General features: G+C 42.5%; 1 protein-coding gene across 1 annotated transcript in view; it reads right to left on the bottom strand.

Annotated features, from left to right (window-relative positions):
• The window catches only part of KCNH6 (potassium voltage-gated channel subfamily H member 6), a 247,287-nt gene that overhangs the window by 212,435 nt on the left and 13,838 nt on the right, over window positions 1-21,014 (bottom strand). The window lies entirely within an intron of this gene.

Raw genomic sequence — 21,014 nt, 5'->3', positions numbered from 1 at the left:
AAGCAGATACATCATTGCCTGATCTGGTGAGCGATAATCTGCACGTTTAAAAGTGCAAAATAAAATACCTTGGGTTTCCTTGAGGTGTTGCAAGAGTTAATAACTCACAGAATTACCTGGGATATATGTCCCTCTATGCAAGAATATGAATGATTCACAGACAGAATATATTCTGAGGTTACAGAAAAAGGGCTCATTAGGGGGCCATAAACAAACATCTTGTGTCACGGTTATATCTATACCGTTTCCAACCATCAACAACAATTGCGTATTAAATGAGATTCAAAAATTGTATACCGAATAATAAAGTCACAAAGAAAAATAAGGACCAAATCTCATATACGAAGCACTCCCATTTTAAATACATAATTGATATATCAAATATTTAAAATTGTGAGTGCTTAGTATATTTTTCTTAGTGGTTATTATTTGGTATACGGTTTTTTGTATCTGGTTTTATACACAATTGTTGATGATGATTGGAAGCAGCGTAGCTATAACCGTGACACAGGATTTTTGTTTATGGTCCCTGATGAGCCCTTTGACTTAAGGGTGAAGCATGAAGGCTGTGAGGATGTGAATACTGATATCATTAGTGTTACGTCTTTCAAAGTATCCTATATGTCTTTAAAAGATAATTGCACCATTGATTTGGAGTACAAATCTAAATAGTAATTCCAGGTTTTTGTCAACATATTCATTGGTTGGATCAAATCTTTTTTTTTGTTTCCTGACCCCTACAATAGCACCTCATTCTCCCCTTTTATCTAGAGGGAAGTAAGGCAGCACAAAGTCGTCCTTTTCAGGGCGGTTACCCTGCTTCAGCACTTATAGGTTAGTGTTTGGGACCTGGTACGGTGCAATAGGGTTTTATTATATGTTTGAGTTAATAAAAGGTATGTTTTATTGTATGATACAGCACGCCTTCTTCTGTGACCGTTGTAAGAGCTAAGCCTTAACAGCAGGTGTTTGAGAGGTTAATGTAGAAATATAGCTGACAACAGCTATCATCTATGCTGGGTAAAGCGTCCTGTTTGATCCTGCAGGGATCTCTGCAGGCGTTGGGGTAAGCCATCTGTTAACTCCGCCACTGGATATAATTAAATGGACAACTGAAATAGCAAGGAGCCTTCAGCTACGGCTACATTAGTACTCAGCACCTATGTTTGTACAAGCTCCCAAGAGCCTTATTCATCAGGGCCCCCAGCTGTTGCACTTATCACAAGTCCATTCACATCCATTTCTTTTTTTGAAAGTTGTCTGCTCTAAATTCTTTCTTCTATGAGTTTAAAGTAAAGCTAGAGTAACTTTTTTGGGCTACAGTGATCCTCCGTTCCCGGGACAAAAATCTATTACCCACCTTTATTCCTGTCCAACCACCAATCCGTCAGTTCCTGGTACTTCACTCCAGGGATCGACTATTAACACGGCACTGCTGTTGCTAATCAATGCACACTGTGGATCAATAATCAACCACTGCATGCTTCTTTCTAGCTGGTCAGTGCTACTGACATGAGCAGCGCTGGCCAACCAGAGCAGAATGCAGTGTCTTAGAATCACCACCAATGTACAGTGTACATCGGGTAGTCGGAGAAGCAGCGCAGCCATCTTGGATCCCCAGAGTGGGACCACAGGAACTGGCAAATTGGAAGCTGTACAGGAATAAAAAAGGACAGCAAGTAATAAAACAGCCCCCTTCCAGTCCTGGGATAACATTTTGTATCAGGACCAGAGGGTTGCTTTACAAGGAACACTAAAGGTAAAGTATAAAGCTTAAAAATATAGCTATGCAAAACATGGTGGACTAACCATTTCACTTGTGGAGCAAAGTGACCACAGTTTTGACTTCCACAGTATAAACTAAGAGTTCACATCGCCACTGGACTGCCAAGGATTATTAGACTGTCACTGGACTACCAAAGACTCTAATGCCAGTGGATCACTTAGAGTTATCAAACCAAAGGAGGAATGGGACTGACCATCAGGAAAACAACCTGATGCCATATGCTTCTCTAACCCTCATGTACTTTAATGCTGCTTGTACCACTCACCACCAGAAATCACAAGTTGACCATCAAGGATAAGCCATATGACATTATCGACAATGTTCTCACACTTTGCAGTACTGTCTGACTTCATACACTATATGAACAGCCATTATACTGTGGGGTGGCATAATATAATGGTGTCCAATGATGCAGTGATACATATCAGCTTTGGGGCCATTATAGCTAAGGTGAGAACAGGCAATAAAAGGAGAGATTTAGGATTGAATCAATGGCAGTGTATCAGGTTTATGTAGAATCATTAGGTGGTCTGGTATCACATGAGGGCATCAAATTAATTAAGCGAGTTATATATTGTTGAGGGTTTCGCTTCTGGAAAATTAGGGTTAGGGCCCTTTTACATGAAACGATTATAATTCAAGTAATCATTGGATCGTGTGAAACTGAGCAAACCATTGAACGACAAACGATAATTTGTTTACTTACAGTTTGTTCATTTTATGCAGGCATTAAAACCTGACTATAATCAGTCGATGTAAACAGGCAGTCATTCACCTATATGTGATTGCCCGTTGACTCTGAATGGAGGTGGGCAGCCGGAAGAGATCTCCAGAACACTCTTCTGTAAAGAGACAGCAGCCATAATCTTTGGGATGATTGTTGCCAATCAGCTGATCACTGGCCTAGCTGTTAGTCTGGATCGCACTGGAAGCAGATAGCACTGTCAACATTGCAGTGGCCAAGGTTAGTACTGCAGGCACAGCCCCGCATTAAATTCAATGCCATGTGTCCCTGCGGTATCAACCCAGTTTGCTACAATCAGGACAGCATTATCTGCTTTCATTGCAGTGAGCACTGACAGTAGGCCTGGTGATCTGCTGATCGCCGGGGATCCAGAGCGGCGGACCCCTTCTAATCAAAAAGTGATGACCTATCCTGGCCATCAATAATAAAAATTCAGGGCAACCTCTTTAATAGGGTTGGCTGCAGTAAAATAACAAACTGAAACATACGCACCCCTCTGCAGCCACAAGGATCCAGCACTGCAGGACCACTGTGGTCCCGGCATTTGTTGTGACAGATGGTGTCATAGGAAATCAGATGACCTCTGCAGAATCACATTCCCGAACTGCTGGCATCATGGTGCTCAGGATGAGAGTGCCGATGCCAGGAGAATCAGTGGAGATGCCATAGCCTCTCATTGGCTGCAGCGGTCTCCTGATTCCCTGTGACATCATCTGTCACAACAAACACTGGGACCACAGTGGGGCTGCAGCGCAGCAGCAAAGGGGTAAGTGTACTTCAGTTTATTACTTTAATGCAGTCCGCCCTTTTCAAATGGGGTTGTTCAGTAACCGGACAACCCTTTTTACCATTTTGTAAAATCCTCCCCCAAAAAACCCATCAGGATATGCAGAATTTACTAATTGCAATGATTTAATGACTTATTCAATTTCTTCCTCAGTAATGGGAGCATTAAATGTTTCTAGTTAATAATTGGTGAATCTTGGGGGATTTTGATTTTCTAAGAAATTAAACCCCTTCTAATTAAGTAAAAGGTTACAGAAAACCTCACATACTTGTAATAAGCTTCTGTACACATGGTATGTTGCAGCTTTATACTGTTATTTTGGTACCACGTGTCATTTCCAATATTATTACATTTGGGGTCAAGCTCTTTAATTTTATACAGTAGAAATCAGTGTCATTGTCAAAGTGAGAAATCGTTTTTTGGAATATTACCATTATATTTTAGCAGTTTATTTCCCATTAGCTTATAATAGACCTTGCAGATACTATAATGCATTTTCATTTTTGTTACTACTATTTATATCTCTCATGGAAATTAATATATCATCTATAGTTAGATGGAATGAATTATACATCGCTGAGATCTATGACTTGTCAAATCACATTACACTCAGTCCGGCAGTGGGCCTATGATGTCACTTATGGGTGACACCAAAAACCTGGTCTTTCAAAATTCATCACTGACTATCGTAAGGCAGAAATTATGGAAAATGGTCCCTGACAGTGTCTCTGTGCAGGTACCATCATAAGGAACAAGTAGCCACATGCGACCACAACATGACTTTAATTAAAGGGATTTTCTGGGCAAATATTATCCCTAGGATAGGTTATCAATAGTTGATAAGCTATGGTCCACAGCTCGGGATCCTGGCCGATCAGCTGATCAGCCACCCACTGTCAGTGTAATAACAGATAAGGTTACAGAGTGGAAGCAGTTAGCGCCGACTCCTGTGCAGTGGCCAGCACTTGTAATTGCAGTCTGGAATCTTAATAAAATCAATGACAGCTGTGCCTGCAATTACCAGCACTGCCCACTGCACAGGGGTCGGAGTCAACTGCTTCCGTTTCATTACCCCTGTGTGCTATAGAGCTGACAGCAGTCACCTGATCAGCCGATTGGCCTGTGTCTCGAGTAGTAGATCCCAGCCAGTCAACTACTGTAGAGCCTTGTGTGGCGCAGGGTGTTAAGGCAGCAGAAATGCAGTCCTAAGCTCTCGCTCACGACCTGAAAGCTGTGAGTTCAATCCCTGTATGGTTCAGGCAGCCGGCTCAAGGTTGACTCAGCCTTCTAGCCTTCCGAGGTTAGTACATAAGCCTGTACAAAATGACCTGAAAGTTCTGCGGAATAAGTTGGCGCTAGACAAATAGCAAGATTTATTTACTTATTTTTATTTATTGATGACCTATCCTAAAGATAGGTCATCAGTCATTTCTGCCTGGAAAACCCCTTTAAATGTTCTACTTTCAACACTATATAGTTTTTTGTCCAATAGTCTGTGCTGAATATTTTTTTTCATATTTTTACAGATGTCTAAACTTCATTTCTCTGATCCAGAGTTCCCCCAGGGAATTAGGTAGGTATGTAGATAGATGGGACTGCCTGTTTGTTTGCATGCCAGTATACTAGCCTGCTGTTAATATACAGAGTTATGAAGACACATAAAATACATAATGAAACCATCCATCACAAAGTCAGCATAAAATATTTGCTCTTTAGGTTTCGGCTCGGGCATAATAGGCTTCTGCTGCTAAAACAGGGGATTGTTGGATATGAATGGGACTGCATTAATCAGCATAAACAGTGTTACCGCAGTTCTTGTTTCCTAACTGTGAAATATGGGGGGAAAAAAATTCAGCCGAATATAAAATCAAGGCAAACAAGGGAAAAAAAATTCCCCGATCACAAATGTGCAGATCTAAAGTACTTCTGTGGGTTATTTATAACGCATCCCTCCTAGTTCTCGCAGAGCATCTGCCCCAGCTGCCTGTGTTTTTATCTCATGTATACTTTATTTGTTAATTGCTTTCCATTTTCCATGCTTTAATACGTATAGAAGTGGCAGAGATTATGCAGAGTTACAGCCGGGTTGGTTTAGTAACAGAATGAAAGACGAGGTGACAGACTTATAGTAGAAAAACTTAACGGTGCATTATTCAAATGTTCCAGCGGCATCAGCGGAGTGTATGTTACCTATATATATGTACAGCTGTTGTGGAACTATAGGTGCCAGCATGTGTATTTGCATAACAGAGGGAAGTCTCAGTGACTGCTGCAGGAACACAGGTTACAGGTTTCTCACTTTGAAGGATATTTCTGCTTTTGAGTTATTGATCAAATTAATCTACCTGCAAAGTTGAGTAGCTTTTTGAGTACTTTACATAGTTTATCATGCACTCATTCTGTGGCCCAATGATCAGGGCTGAATATTCATGTACCTACTCATTGGGCTCTGTAAATGCGCCCGTCATCAGCTGATGAACAAGGAAATGCTTGTTCATTGGGGCTTTTTAGCAAACATAAAAATGCTCACTTACTGACCTCATATCTCCCTGTGTAAATAGGGAAATTTGCAGTCAAACAGTGATAGCTGTATGGGGACAAATGATCTTTCCTCCCCATACTAGCAATCCTCTGCGGCGTGTGAACAGCAGTAAAGGTGCATACTTTGCCGATGGGCGCTTGTTACAAGGGGTGATCTTTGGCTTGTGTAAAGGGGCAAATCTATCCCATTACAATCCCTGACACCTCTGCCTTTATCGATCACCTTCCCTTAAATGGGCCTTTCACACGGAACTGAATGGTCCGCAGGACTCAGCACAGATGCAAATTTTTGCAATGAGTGCAGATTTTGCTGCATCTTTAACCTGAGGGTTCTTTCCCACGATCGTATATCAGCCAGCCGCTTTCACGGCCGGCCAATATACACTATGTTGGGAGAGATAAAATTGGTGAACGGGCGCGCAAATCAAACGTTTGGGCGCCCGTTCAGATGGAATGGGTCCTGGCGCATATGCGCCAAGGCTACAATGCCATCGCCCATTTTCCTTCCCGCCCCACCGCAGGCTCACCATTCTTCTCCTCCCTGCTCGTTCTTTGCCATGGGAGGGATGGGACGGGGGCAGAGCTCAGTGCTGTCCTGTCCTGCCTCCTCCCATTGATAGCTATGGACAAGGGGCGTGGAGAGGGTGGGAGCTTAGCTCTGCACATGTACTGCCCCTTCTCCACAGCCAGCAATACGAGGAGGCGGGAGATGTCAGTGCTTAGTGCGGCCCCCATCCCGCCCTCCTCCCATTGCAGAGAGACAGCGGGGAGGAGAGCAGAGGGAGGGTGTTTAGCAGCCACGCTGCTAAACTCCCTAACACCTGCGGCCACTGCCATGGGCTCCTATAGGAGCCCATGCAGCGGCCGACGTATTCCAGCCCAAAAGATAGTTTCAGGACTATCTTTTGGGCCCGACGTAAAAACGCCCTGTGCTATATTGGCTTGGCCGGGCGCTTTTATGTCTCAGGAATACGCCTATGTAATCCGATGCATTGGAATCCCATGCATCAGATCACAGCGTATATCAGCCGGGCGTGAAAACAGCCAGCTGATATACGCTCATGGGAAAGAAGCCTTAGAATGTGTTCTGCAGAACATCTTGCAGAATATGTTGCAATTTTTCCACAGACTTTAATTGTGGAATTATATCTGCTGTATGTTAGAAATCCGCAACAACAATTTCGCAAAATGTACTTAATTCTTCAGTAAAAAGCTTTTCCACTGTAGAATTTAATGTTGCGGTTTTGAAGTAAAGATGCGAGGATTTTAACAGGCATGGAATTCAAGCCCCTTAGGAATAACATTGTGACACAGAAATGTCTGCGTGGACTAATTCCGTCCCGTGTGGAAGGTCCCATAGGAAGGTGCCTTTTCGTCTTTTGGATGGAGCTACCATCCCGGTTTTTTGTTCTGACTTCCTCGTTCTAATTCTGACTGTACCTTGACTTCTCTGCATTCTCCACTCCTGACCTCAGCTCACTTTACTTACCCGACATAGAAGTCTGTGGGAGAGCGTGCGCATAGCGGTCTGAAGAGTGTCAAATTTTCAGACCGCACGTGAACTTCACCAGGAAACACCACAGTATGGGAGGAGCAGGTGTGTATAAAAAATACATAAGCCAGCTCGCCATCACCTCCCCAAACAGCGCCATCATTTCCTTTATAATGCTGTTCCATAATGAGAGTATCCCTTTAAGGTCCTTTTACCAGGGCAGATCGCTGTTTCTTTAAACATCCTCTTACAAACTGTATGGGGGGCAATCAATGGGTAATGCAGTCGTTCAGACCCCATACAGTTTGCATATCCCTATATACGGCAATACGTGCTGCCAACAAACAATTATATTTTGGCAGCATAAAAGATGCGATCATCTGACAAACAAGAATTTGATCATTTGCCAGCTAATTGCAACCTTGTTTACATAAGGCAATAATTGGGAATAAACAAGCGAACAAACGATAATTATCAGTCCATGTAAAAGGCCCCTAATTCCCCGTCTCTGTTCACTTCTGCGCCAGAAGCGGCGTTCGGTGTAGATCCGTCAAAAAAACTGGGCGCAAAATTCCTGCACCCCGTACCAGCGACTATCGCTCCTGTGCTTTACATAGGAGCAATAGTTGTTCCAGTGAATGGAGACAAAGCAGGCTGGGATTGTTCCGTCCGTCCGCCTCCATTCACAGTAAGCAGGAGTCGCTCAAAGATTGGGTAACTTCTGTTACACGGCCCGATAGTCGCTTGTTCTTTATTCCTGTGGCCACTTGTAAAGGGAACGATTATCGCCCAAATTTGCTGTTTCCAATGATAATTTGGGTATAAAGGTATCTTTAGTTGGCTGATCAGAGTTTACAAGAGTTCAGCTCTTCATTTACCAGTTCTACAACTTGTGGGGTTTCAGGACAGTAAAGTAAGCGCATCCCCTTATAGAATCAGACACACGGATGCCATTGTGCTGCCAGCCACTGATATAACTATCTCTTTATACAAATCCTTCCTCCTATTGCTAAACCTGCACAGCCTGCATATGAGGCGGAGGGAGGAGGGGGGAGCAGAGGATTTAACTCCCCATTCAGAAGATCAAATTACAAACAGATACCCTGCAGGATTTTCCTGTTCCAGATCATCCTAGATATTCAGTGATGTACACAGATAACTCCATCCTGGTGACTGATGTCACAGTGACACAGGAATCTTAGCCATGGCCATCATGCTAACCCGCGTGTCACTCTGTTATGCAATTGCTGCAAAGTTAATTTTAGGGCATGTTAGATACAATGTATCATGGAAGACTTCATCACAGAACCTACCAATAGTAGCTTTCAGAGGAAAGGGATTTATACAAGGACATGCTCAGAGGCCGGAGCAACAACGAGCAATCTTCTGCATTCCAGCTGGTTTGAACTGCATTTCCCATGAGGCTCAGCCAAGTCATCATCTACCAGCTGGCTGATCGGCTAGTAGATTTTGGTGTAGGAACAGCTGAAGTGACGAAGATTACCTATTTTGAGACTCTGTAGCACGAGGGTTCAGAAGTTCCCATGTGTTGCATAGCTTTGATGCTATGCAATATACAGATGTAACGGAGACAGACTTGTCATTGAACTCTTTCTATTGTGCAGGGTAATAATGCATTGCTTTGAGATGACTCCCTAGAGATGACCGCCAGTTCTATGCAAAAACACATAGAGTACAAATGACACAAAATGTTGGATGAAATAAAGCGGCAGGGAAAAATGCTGGAAGGCAAAACAAAAGCTGGATGAACCCCATTATAGTCAATGAGGTCTGTCTGGGGCAATTTGTATCCATCGTAGGACAGATCTGGCACTGTGTTTTCTTGTTTTCATGATGGAACTGAAAACAGAAAGCCGAACGCTGGTGAGACACCAGCCTTACTGGGAGCAATAACAATTGTTTTAGAGAACATAATCTAGTAGATATGATACCTTTTAGCGGCTAACAAAAAGCCATTAAAAGGTATCATAGCTACAAGATAATTTAGTTTCTCCTACTGAAAGCAATAACAGTTGTGCTGAGTTTATGGCAATGTATAATGGGGGGTGAGGACTTGCTTACTGCTCCAAATGTGCCAATATTCTAGTTATCCAAAACGCTAAGCCCGTAGCATGTAATGGGGTTTCCCAGAATTGGCTTTTATCACCTATCCCATGCGGAGCCCCTCCATAATCCTAAAAATGGGGTCCTGTTTCTCCCATTCCTCCTCACTACACCCACAGTTTGGAGGAGCTTGAGTGGAGCGTTGGTCAAGCATGCACACTGCTGCTTCATTCATTCCAATGGAACTACTGGAGATAGCTGAGTACAGTCCTCGACTATGTCCGGCAGTCCCAAAGTGTAGAGTTGAAAGGAGCTCAGCTGCCACTCCATTCAAGCTCTTCTTCCAAGACCCTCCCAACTGATCAGATTTTTACCATCTATGTAACAGTGATAAAAGTTAATTTTGAGAATACCCTATTAAGTGTTTGTTCAGTTTCTGGCCATGGTTGAGTTATTGCATTCTGCTGCTCATTAATACAATAAAATCTTATTAAAGAGGGTAGGTCATCAGTATCAGATCAGTGGGGGTTCACTGCTCAGGATCCCCACTGATCAGTTGATTGAAGTGACAGGGGCGCTGCACCGCTGTCACTTCAATCCATAACAGGAACAGTGCCGCACATTGTATAGAGGTGGTGCCTGGTATTGCAGCTCAATCCCATTCACTTGAATGAGACTGAGCTGCTCTCAGACCATGTGGCTGATAAACAAAATACCATTTGACTGAGAAGAGGATAATCAAGGATCCCGTATGTTTTCAAGTCATTCCGCGGTATCATTATGGACGGAACTGAGCTTCTCACTGATCACAATAATATTCTGGAAATTACTGCTGCAAACTGGAAAGATGGGGATCACCATTTAGCGGAAATATGGATCCTGGTAGCCAAAAGAATGCATTTAGTCAACCATATTCATGGTTGTATTATGGCAACGTTTTGCATAGAACTATGATAGGGCTCCTACAGAGAGGCTTGGGGAGGTTTTGACAGAACATGGCAGACAGCTCTGCACCTAGAGGAGCAAATCTCCATACATAGGGCACCCGACACTGTCTGTAGTAGCGCGTGTTCCACCACCTAGCACTATAGTACAGGCACCGTATACTGGGCTCTGCCATATTTATGAGAGCTAATGTTCAGAAGTACTTCTGTATCTGCGTTTCAAAGTGGCTCTTATACGGAGACTCTATGGCGATTTTGATTTTAACTGAAAAGTGTATGCTTATCTATTGTGAAATGATGTGCAGTTTTCAGGTGATCCATTTGTATAAGTGAAACATGCTTTCTATGTACTGCACCTGTAGAAGTGAAAAGGCTGAAATCCATGCCATTAAACCATGGTATAACACAATAAAACACACACATTTTTGATGTGCAATCCAAAAATATCATATAATTGCCATGTAGCCTAAAGCTATTTGCACACGGATGTTTTTCCCATCTGAAAATCAGATGGAAATGGCATCCATTCATGGCTTTGCACACATGGGCTTTTTTGTACTTGAAATGTTGGGACATGCAGCGTTTTTCTTTACTTGACTATTTCATCTGACTGACTCCCAGGGTGAAATCACATTGTGATGTTTTCCTGGCAGACTGTTTTACCATTGACTTCCCCAATCCTCTTTTACCCCCAGCAAGCTGTGTACTCATTTAACCGATTTCAGAAGGATGAGTCAACCTTGAGCTGGCTACCTGAACCACGCAGGAATTGAACCCACAACCTTCAGGTCTGGAGTGAGAGCTTAGGACTGCATTCCTGCTGCACCACATGAAGCTCTGCTGATACTGTGCCTGATAGTAGGGTTATTCAGCAGCATAAACAAAATGACATAATAAATAACCACCTCCTTTCTGGCTATCATGTTGGTCAGATATTTTATTTTGCTCAATATAGGTTGTTAAAAGGGAACATGCGGTAGGTTAATGCTGCCCTGACCATGAAAGTGCAAGGCATGGGGAAGCATATATTTATTGCTGAAGTGGGGCTGAAAATAAATATCTGCCATGGTGGGAAAGGTGTTCACTGGGTGGCTTCCCTCTGGCTTCTCCCCACCCAGTTCAGTATTAACCCGCCCCCCACCCCCCACTGATTGCTTCGAGCTCTGTTTCTTCTACAGCAAAACAGACAGTTTTGGATGCACAAACCTTGTTCTACTTTGTGTATGTAACTCTGGTTCTAAAAGCATTGTTTGTAGCTACGATAACAAAAAAAAAACTAAAAGAAAAAAGCTATTCCAAAATAGCCATTGTCTATGTATCTTACTTCCCCAAAGCAATAATAAAAAGTAATCAAAAAGTCATTTATGCCTCACAATGGTACCAATAGAAACTACAAGTCATCCTGCAAAAAGACAAGCCTCCATACAGCTATGTGAATGGTAAACAGAACTGCTCTGGTCTTGCAATGTGTTGACACCTAAACAGTCTTTTTGTGAAACAAAAAAAAGTGTTTATATTGTCCAAAAACAGTAGAACATTTGGTGTTGTCATAATCCTAACGACCCATAACAGAAACATAATAATTATACCATAAAAATGAAATAGTTTTTTTTTTCATTGCCACCAGCAAAAAATTAATAGTCAATCAATACATAACATGTATGCGAAATTGGTTCCTATAAAAACTAGAACTTGACTCCCAAAATACAAGGTCTCATAGAGCTACACTGATGCAAAACTAAAAGCGATGACCGCTGGAACAAAAAAGGGAAAACGATTTACTGGTTCTTAGGACTAAAATTAATTCTGCCACTAAGGGGTTAGAAATAGACTTAAGGTGACTGAATTCTGCGCCACATATATTGACATGACACATAAATTCAAAACCTACAATAAAAAGTGACCTTTCCATGAGGGTTCTTCCAGTTTTAAGGTACACTCCGCCTTGGAAAAATCTGCAGCCTTTCCACCACGTGTGAACGCACCCTTAATGTGATTGTTAGGGGGTTAACAAGTGGTCTGTCCCTACCTATACACAGCTCAGTGTAGTCTGGGTACCTGACACTATTCCCATGCTGACAGTTTTTCTAAACTGTAGTCCTCATGAGTCCAGAAAAGCCAACGCTCAGAATAACCAACTGCTTTACAGCCTCTAGCAAAGTTGCTTGACTTTTGACTTGTGATAGCTTCGTTGGCATGGTCTCTGTCCATCTACCGTATACCTAAAGCTAGCCTGGGAGTCATGGAATAATCAGCCCACAGAGTCTGAAATAAATCACACACCGCGTGATCTGAAAGGGAACCTGTCACTAGGTTCGTACTGCCTGAAGTAGGGGCAGAAGGAAGTCCAGACAGGCGCCCACATTACAGGGATGCATGTTTGCATATTTTGCAGTGTTTCGGAAAAAAACATACTTTAACAAGTTTCTGGGACCAGGGAGATAAGTTATGGGGTGACTTCTGGCTGGCTGTTCTCTGTACAAAAACAGCCCACTCTTGTAGATACTCGTCCCTATGACTTTTCTCCCCATTCCTGGTGGCTTTTTAAAGTATATTTTGCAATGGGGCCACCACGGATAGCTGAATGCTTAAGCTCCGCTATCTCCAGCAGTCTCATTGAAATGAATGGAGCAGTAGTGCATATGTGTGACCATGGCTCTATTCATTCATGGCCTCTGGGACCTCCATTCTTGTGAATGATGCAGGTCCCAACAGCTGGGCCCCATAATCAGCTAGTAAACTGCTATCACATGGAAAGGGGATAACTTCTTTTGTTGGGACATCCCCTTTAAGATTAGTTGAATGCTTTGCTTGACAAGGACTTATTCACAGCCTGTGGTTATGTCACATTTTATTGCCCTGAGTTTTCTGAAATTGTAATAAAAACGCATCAGTTTTGTCCAGATTTCAGAATAATGTTGCAAAAGCCACAACATAATCATAATGTATTTGAGCAGGTCATCCATGCCATAACAATAACAACATGGGGGACCTTCAGCCAAATTCCTAATAAGGGTGACTACCCACTATCGTTTTTTTTCCACTGCGAATTTGCCGCGTTTTTTTTCCAATTGTCAATGGGACTTTCTAATGTTAAAAACGCAACTCAACTTGCGTTTTTGGTGCGTTGCGTTTTTAACATTAGAAAGTCCCATTGACAATTGGAAAAAAAATGCAGCGAATTCGCAGCGGAAAAAAAAGCTAGTGGGTAGTCGCCCTAAAGGGGTATTTTCATCTCAGTCAGACATGTCTGCAATTGTACAGGGTGGCCAGGAGGCAGATATTTATTTTCAGCCCCACTTCAGCACTATTCACCAATCAGGTTGCTGGAATTCTGAAACAGACAACCCAAACAACCAATTGGGTTGCTGGAATTGTGAATCAGAACCAATCAGGTTGTTGGATTTGCTGAATAGTGCTGAAGTTGGGCTGAAAATAAATATATGTGCTGGGAGCAGTAGGGACTGAACTAGATATAGATGTTGGTTCCAAAGGTAAGACTCATACCTATCAGACTTTTATGACACATCCCATAATATGGATATGCCATAATTTCCAGATGGGAATACCCCTTCAATATCGGGGTTTCCCCAATCTTTGTTGGAAGACACTACAGTAAAGAATTCGGTTTTGCAAACTGGGCCAAAAAGTACTGATTGCTTAGGTACGAGTTACATCAGTTATGTATGAGGATGGGATTAACCTTTGCCCATTTCATACACATCTTATTTTATGACAATGAGCTAAACTAGGCAACAAAGGTCATACAGCAAGCAGCAGGCAGCGGCTTACTCTTATCACTGTGCTGCCGGGTGATACATTCTTTGTTCATATGTTCCCAAGTGGTAAGAAACAAATCACTGCTGATCACCAGACCTCATTACCTTAATCCATTTATATAGCAATATAATTACTGTAAAAGGAATTAAAGAGGACAAAAGGATTTTGTGTCCCGCCCTGGACGCTTCTGCTTTCTGTGGTTGCTACAGTAATTGTTTGCTTTCATTTTCTATGATAGATATTGACTTTGAACCACACCATTAGGGCTGATAGCTCAGTAAGTGCTCCAACATTCCTGCCCCTTGCTACGTAATCCTAAAGAATAGTCCTGCACCTTTCTATCTATTAGCAGTATTGTGGTTTTTTTTTAGGATATTATGTATTATTATGGAAATGATTATGTATTATAAAATATGAAAGTGTTATTGTATTACTTTATGTAAATTACAATGAGGATTCTGCCATTTCTGGGACTCTTCGGCATTGTTCATATCTGTTCATATCTTGGAGGCTCCTGTGCAGATCCATAACAAAATTTAGACAAAATAGTGCAGTATGCTATATACTGTTTCATGGAAAATGCCAAAGGGTATGATTGTTGGACCCCATTATAGTCAGTGACGACTGTCTGGCCCCTTTTGGATCCATCCTTTGGATGGACTGCATTTTCCTGCTCTCATGTTGGAGAACAAAAACTCAAATGCAGACGTGAATAATTTTGCAGCAGCCGGAAAGCAATAGGTTGGACCCCACTGAATGCAATATACCCATTGACTGGACCCCAGAGTCCCTTTTTGGTGCTGAATGGAAACAAATTTAGTTTGCAAAAAAGTAAATTCTACCTTGGTTTAGAGGAATCATACAGGCTGCATGGCTCCACAACAGGGTACACAACCAGTGTCCCGGGAGCCACATGCGGCCCACCATGCCATTTTGTGTGCCCCAGTCATTTGATCACACATATGCTGGTCTGTGTCTAGTGGCTGTTTACATGTATTTTACATTTCAGAGTGCGGTGTGATGACATACACTACAATACAGAAAACTGCATCCCTAGACTTTTCCTTTTTGGGGTGAGAAGTGGACCCATTCGCTCAGTAGGCATGTGAAACCAACACACATCAGACCACTGGGGTACTGCTAGGGGTCACAAATCCAATCCCGCCCTTTAGCAAACAGGGGCACGCAAGCCCATGTCATATGCCGTTTCACCGCTACGGCATGTGGGCCAGCTGGGGGTGGCACTTAGGGAGGGGGGGTCCGTTACCTGGGGAGCCGGCAGCCAATTGCAGGCTGCGAACTCCACTGTTGTGTAATCCTCCCATCCACTTAGACTGCAGTTGTGACCAATCACAAATGCAGTCTCTATCAGTGCACTGCTAGCTGCATGATTGGTCAGGCCGGCGGTGCCAGATAGTGAAGAGGAAAGCAGAGTCAATGAACCATGCGGTGCAACGAGGTATGTACCATATCACTATACATTATATGGGTGTGGGGGGCATGAGCTGAACTTTTGCACCCGGACCCCTGAACCTTTAGTTACGTCCCTTCTTCAGACATTTGTAGCATACTTGTTCAGTATTCCATAAATGTCTCCGATGGTAAGGTCAAGTTTTATTCCAGCCTTTGGGGTTGGTTCAGTTAGACAATGTGAAAAGGCTGTGCACCCCTAAACTGCACACTACTATTTAGCCCCAGAGCAACAATTCAGTAGCAGTTCATGAGTGATATTGTATCCACTAGGATAGTTCTATTATAACCCATTAAACTATAAAAATAGGGCAATAATGAGTGCTTCACATACATTGGAAACTCCAGATGGGAGTTTTACCTTTCTGAAAAGCAGGATCAGAAGTTTACTGGCAGCCACTTAACTCCTTCCTTCTAAAATATATTCCATGCCTTTTTACCGAGTTGTCATAATAATGAGGAGTCAGGAAAAATAGCTCTAGGCTGAACAGTTGTCTGAGTGACAACTTTTTTGTCTACGACCATTTTAATGTGTGAAACAACCAGTTCTGTGCAATAAAAAAGTTGTGCCAAGTTAGAAAGTTATTGTCTATCCACAGGATAGCAGGTAACTTTATGGTTGGTGAGGGTCTGACCGCTGTGATCAACACCAATCCTGGTGGAATGGTGGTCCAGTTGGTCTCGAGTGAATGGAGCAGAGGTCACAAAAGTGCACCATTGCTTCGTTCACTTTAATGACAGCATCGGAGATTACCGAGTTGAAGGACTTTGGCAACCTCCGACACCTGCGGACCAACCCGTCCTCCATTCTTGGGATCGGTGGTGGTCCCAGCAGTCAGACTCTCACCGATCATCAAGTTACCTCCTATCCTATGGATAGGGGATAACTTTATAAGGTGGCACAACCCCTTTAAGCCTGCAAGATAATCACTGTGTGGTCAAATGGCAGTCAGCATGGTATACAAGATAGGGCAGCTGACTGAGGATACCTTTACCCTGAGCAACTATCCTTCAAAAGTCGCTGGAGCATACAAACAACAGTTGTTTGAACACTTTGATTGTTCATTAGTTGTTTGCTGAGATATCATTTATAGAGGAGTTTTCCATGCAAATTTGTTTGCAAGTCGTCCAAATTTGAATGACTGCGACTTTTTGATCAACCAGCGACTGTTTTTTAGGTAAGCTGTAACAAAACAACTAGCAACTAGTGAGCAAATTATAGCTCATCGCTCATCACCCCATTGGTAGCTGTTTTTACATGGAATGACCGTCATCTGCATCTGTTCTTTTGAGTGATTAGTTGGAGAATAGTCATCCCATGTAAAGCCTCCCTAACCTAATAGATCAATGGCCAGAAGCTGAGTGCATTGTATAAAACTGGCATCCACAGGCTGAGGATCATCGTACAATATCATAATACCGGCTCTGATTAAATTTGATTGGAAAATCAAGTGGAATAAAAGTTATATGAATGTAATGCAATGCAGACAAATAAATACAAGAATGAGTAGAGGAAAATATAAAGTAATGCAGGAATAATTAAAACCATACAAAGAATCAGAGGAGAAAGGTAAAAAGTCATTTCTGGAATCAAGGATACCATCAGTTTGCGGCTGGGCCCATATCGCAAGCAATTAAAGAATTGGCCCCATCTTGTGTATAAACAACTAATGAGTAAAATCCCTATATGGTTCCAGGTAGTTGAAATAAACCCTTAAAATAGGCACTTATATGTGATACATTTCAGTCTGCATATGTACATAAGTATTTATTTCTCATTTCGTCTGAGGCTTTAACATGCCCGTTTACTATGGGTGACTCAATACGTAATATGACAAATCCAGGTTACAGGGTTGGAGGTGGACTCGCTTGTCATCGTAATCCCAGTGTACATTTATCAAGGCTGTCTGCATATTCCCCAAACTCATGTGTGGGCTCAGAGTACACCATTGCATGTTCCCTTGAGGTTTACTGATGCCCTGGGAGCATTCGTACCATGAAACAGCCCTGGGTTCGCACTATAAGAACATTTAACTGTCGGTCCCAGGCTAGGTTCAGACTTACTCCTCTGGCATAGGTGTATTGATCATGTAGGTCTGGTATGGAATGGACTTATCCTTTATTTAGAATATTTTATTCACACATTGAATACAAAGGAGTCCATCTTGCAATTCACACCCCACATCACTCAAAGAAGTATCGGATATTTGGACCTTTGGATAAGACTTGTAATCAGCAACTTGAAGGCAGCACTTTCTGTAAGACAACCAACGTACAAGTCAGGATCATAGCCTCACGAGGCGGACATCTAGAAGTTCCATCAAGCTGCTTTATTAGTTAAGGTCCATTACAATAAAGTGCGATGTTTGGACAAAATAACTGATTATCTCCAGCTTGAGAAAGGCAGGTATTTTGCCAAAACGTTGCGCTTTATTGTAATGGACCGTAACTAATAAAGCAGCTTGATGGAACTTCTGAATATCCACCTCAAAATGCTGTAGCCCTGACTTATATGTTGGATGTCTAGGTGATGGCATTCTTTGGTCTTGTGCACTACTAGGAGTTAACCTGTGTTGTCTACTACCTCTTTACTTTGCACCTTTTTTGAGTGCAGAAATGGCCTTTATCTGGCCTACAGCCAGAAGTTGTTTTATCTAATACACCTGCAGCCACCTCCCTAGTTGGCTCGTTAATGCACCCTATGGCCAGTTTAGAAGGCTGAAGAGAAATTATACCCAAAACAACAAATTTGAAGAAGAAGCCGCACAACTAACCAATCAAGTCCTACAAAAACAATATCCGGAACCCGCGTTAGAGGAGGCATTGTCCAAAGCTAGACATCTAGATAAGAAAGAGTTTTACCATAAGAGGCATGAGACACATCCACGGACTGAGGACCTACAATTCTTGGATAGCACAGAGAATTGGGGTCAGTTAAACCAGTGCTACCATATCACACACAACATAAAAAAGTAAAAATAACTGTTCAAACACTTTGGCATTTGATCCAGGGTGACACATTTTTAGGACTCATTCTACCCCCTAAGCCTACTATGGTATATACCAGAGCTCCTAACTTGGATTTCAAAATCACCCCAACAATTAAACTAAGTCCCAAATTACAGCCCATATCAGCATTTCCAGTTAAGAGCTCTTTCAGGTGTGGCAGCTGTAGTAATTGTAGAATTACAAGTTTTCTAAGCAGCGTAAGATCGACTGTAAATCAATATCTATTTAATGTAGGACAATTTTTGGCTTGCGGTAGTCAAGGGGTAATTTGTGTCCGTGTAACAAGCAACAGACAGGAAGGACCTCTAGGCAGTTAAAGAAATGAATATCAGAGCGTATTTATAACATCGTTTTTAGGTCTTTAATTAATTACAAAGGATAGGAGGAGTGACTGCATATCACTCGTGTCTAGGGCAGAAATTCTGCATGATAGGTGGATAGGAGGAGTGACTGCATATCACTCGTGTCTGGGGCAGAATTCCACATGATATGTGGATAGGAGGAGTGACTGCATATCACTCGTGTCTGGGGCAGAATTCCGCATGATAGGTGGATAGGAAGAGTGACTGCATATCACTCGTGTCTGGGGCAGAATTCCGCATGATAGGTGGATAGGAGGAGTGACTACATATCACTCGTGTCTGGGGCAGAATTCCGCATGATAGGTGGATAGGAGTCTCTCCTCATTAGAAAACGCATTGCAGATTTTGAAATGTTTAGGTTTCTGTAGACTCTTTATGTATTGCAGTATTATGGTTTGCACACCATTAGTCAAATAGTTCACCAACACAGCGACTTGCCAACTGGTCGTTACCGCCGGCTTCTCTCTTTTTCCCTTTTTTAATATTAATTTTGCTTTACCGCTCCATTTAGGCCCTGCGTTATTATATTGTACTATATTTTACCCTTTCTCCTTTTCACGTTATGCCGAGTCCAGTTGAAGTGACGTAATTTCATCCATTTATGCCAATTTTAACCCTTTGCAATCCAATTCTGGATTCAGGGTTTCCTAGGGGGAGGTTTCTCTTTCTGCCATTATACAATGGCGCCATCTACTGGCTAGAGCCAGTACTGCGATATGTGACATGTTGGAAAGGCCGCCCCGACAACAGAGCGGCCAGTAATATACAGTAAGAATACCCTGCCGGACGTCTTCCGACATCGGAGTTGTACAGCCTTCAATCAGAATGTCTTTAGACATCAGACAGTGGATTGAAAAGGGTTAATATTTGTCTTGCCATTTATGATGATGCTTATTACACATTTATGCATGTTTATTTAATTATTTTATGACTTATTTTTTATTTATCTCTAATATTGTAACTTTTGGGGTTTTTTTCACTTCTCCTTTTCACATTAGGTTTAGTCCAAATAATATAATTATTTTTTCATATTATTAATTTATACTGTTTATTATATTTTAGATCCTATTATTTATTACGTATTGCTCAGGTTGGCAAGATGTTCATCAGCTCTATGTTTTTTATTTACATTTTATCAGTTCTCTTATCACTGCATATTGCTACTGTTACAAACAAAAATCACAATTTTTTTCTAAGTCTCTAAGGCCTCATGTCCACAGGGAAAATCAGGCCTGCCGTGAATTCTTCATGCAGAATCCTGCAGCGGGTCCCTCCTTTCTCGCGGACATGAGGCCTAAAAATAAGCATTACTTGCCTGTCCGGATGCTGCGGATCTGCCCTCCGTCGCGGCTGGATCTTCTTTCTTCGGCCTGCGGATGTGCTCGGCACGCCGGCAGCGTGCTGCGCGCATGCACTGTGCACTCTTTTTTGAACTCCTGCTCTCCCGCGCCGGAGAGCAGGAATTCAGCTGTGGGTGCACACGCTATCCGCGCCTCAAAGGGAAAATGACATACACAGGTATTTAACTACCTGCGGGTGTCCAATGCATCCCTATGGGGCGCGAATCACACGTGCGGGTGATCCGCAGCAGATCTGTCCCTGTGGACATGTGGCCTAAGTCTAACTATAGGCATTGGACTTCCAGTTATCCATGCTGCATTTTATGTATTGCTAAAGTTCCAGGTTTTGTATGGGACCAATCTTGGACTTATAATTGCAATAGCTTGGGACAAGAGACATAACCTACAGCACATCCACTAATAAAGGAGCTTGATGATTGCAACAACTGCCTTTTGGGTATCACTTTGAAAATCATGTCAAGTACATTTTGACTTTAAAAATGCTTCCCGGTCAGTTTATGGATAGTCCGCTTTATAGAAAGTAGATTACAATCCAATCCACCTTTACATGGGGCTGCTTGACACAACTACTGCTCCCAGGACACTGGCAAACCTCAAGGGCACATGCACCAGCATGCTCCGAGCCCACACCTGAGGACAGAGAGCTGGTGAGTATGGGAACAGCCCGGGTAAA

Source organism: Eleutherodactylus coqui, chromosome 13 (genome assembly GCF_035609145.1).
Source record: "Eleutherodactylus coqui strain aEleCoq1 chromosome 13, aEleCoq1.hap1, whole genome shotgun sequence".
Taxonomy (NCBI): Eukaryota; Metazoa; Chordata; class Amphibia; order Anura; family Eleutherodactylidae; genus Eleutherodactylus; species Eleutherodactylus coqui.
The sequence above is the reverse complement of the archived record's forward strand: the minus strand, read 5'-3'. Positions and strand labels throughout refer to the sequence as shown.